Genomic DNA, 1,989 nt, shown 5'->3' with positions numbered 1-1,989 from the left:
TCACGAGCGCGCCCAGGTCTGAGGTCAGATGAGTTTCGGGGGCCGAACGCAGCTGAGCGGCCTTGAGCGCTGTGCGACGGTGCAGTCTGCAGGGTTAGGACTGGATGTAGGGCGGGGTGACTCGCAGGCTCCTGGCCCGGAGGGTGGCAGGGCCCGCCCGCTGTCCCGTGAAAGCAGAGTAAGGAGCCTCCCCACACCAACCACGTGCCTCAGTGCAAGAACGAGAAACGCCCAAGGACAGCGTGGTATGCGAGACAGACAGAGAAAAAGCCGACAGATGGCAGGACAGCAGAGGGCACAGGGAGATGCGAGGAAGTGTCACGAAGCACACCACGACACCCAGGAATTCTAGCCATGGAATGTCTACATTTTTTGGTGAACGTAATTTTAGAAATTACAAGTTAGGAACGAGGAGAACCAGATTAGCAAGATGGTCGGATAGATTAAAAACAGCTGCCTCTAAATGGTCTCGCCCTGATTTTTCTGCTCGTTTGTCCCTGAAGAGCGCGTTGCTGAGTAAACGCCATTCGCAACACGCTTAAGTGGCAGGACCAAGCCGAGGGTGACGGAGAACACGGCCGTCGCCCAGCTCCCCTCCCCGTCGGCGCCAGGAACAGACACCTCGCCCGCAGTCTTAAGAGGGGAGGGCGCGAGGGGACGCGTTTGTTCTGTGCTGCGTGGTAGGTGAGTTCGCATGCGTTCACTTTTCTCAAGTTTTCCAGCAATCGTAGGATGGCGGTAGGAAGATAAGGAATTGTTGGGAATCGCGGAGTCTGATGAGCTTATATTTATAAGTCATCTCCTCACACATGACTAAAGAACCCAGATGTGTGAAAGTAGAAAGGGTCCTCCTTTGAGGTCGCCTAAGTCTCTGTCGAAAAATTACTGTTATCCTGAGTACAATATACATAGATTTAAATCATACCGAGGTTTCTAAAATTCCACTCGAAAATTTGGGACGGCAAATCAATATGGAGGAATTTAATCTCTCTTGATGTCTATATATAAAGCGTCTCATTTTTATAGAAACGACCTGTACAAAACGACGCCAACAATGGGGAGCTCGGAAAACGGGGAGCTCAGGAAACGACGGGGAGACCGAGCTTCCTGTGTCGCCCTCCACTGCGCAGCAAGTGAACAATGCATTTCTTCCTATTCTGCTTTAGCTCATTTAAAAAATGATGTCTAGGGTAGAGCCGTTAACTTAATGAAATTTATTTTATATATGAGAAACTCCATAGAACTCCCGAGAAGCTAAATTATAACAATTAAAAAGAAAATGAAATTCATGGCGATGCTGGCTTCCGGACGCATGATCACTAGAGGACAGCATGAATAACAGATTCTTCCATGTGCAGAACATCTTCCTGGTAGTGCCAATAGATATCTGCCTCCTCTCTCCTCCAGTAACGGGTAATGATAACGATGCTCACACCGAATCCTGTGCTCAGAAGGCCTGTTCCCATCGGCGTGAGGCTGGAGTGAGGTTCTGATTTTCCCATAGCCTTCCATCCGAGATGTCTATTTAGGCCACAACCGTTTTTGTTTGCTTGTTTCTGGTACTGATTGCTGCACTCATAAATTCTTGATAAACTTAATCTCTCCTTTCTTTGTGGGGCCCTTTTATTCATTCATATCCAAGCAGGAGAAATAGCAGAAACCAACTAATGTCACGTGTGAGCCCAACTATTTTTTTCTTGCTTCACATAAATAAGTTTTCTAAACCCAAGACCCTTCTCGTCTCAAAATCACATCCTCTGCACGTCCTTTTGGACCTCGCGTGAATGGTGGTGTCTGGGTCAGTGACACGACTCGTGTCGGGCCTGAGCTGACGACGAGCGGGGTCTCTGGGGGAGACGTGAAGCGGCGATGGCCGGGGTGAGGGCAGTGGACATGGACGTGGATGGAGAGGAGGCGAGTGAGGACGGAAAGGTAAGGGGTGGGGGGGGATGCGTGATCCCTGGGGGAGGAGCAGAGGAAAAGGGGGAC

This window comes from Pteropus vampyrus, unplaced genomic scaffold (genome assembly GCF_000151845.1).
Source record: "Pteropus vampyrus isolate Shadow unplaced genomic scaffold, Pvam_2.0 Scaffold427, whole genome shotgun sequence".
NCBI lineage: Eukaryota > Metazoa > Chordata > Mammalia > Chiroptera > Pteropodidae > Pteropus > Pteropus vampyrus.
Note: the sequence above shows the minus strand (reverse complement) of the source record.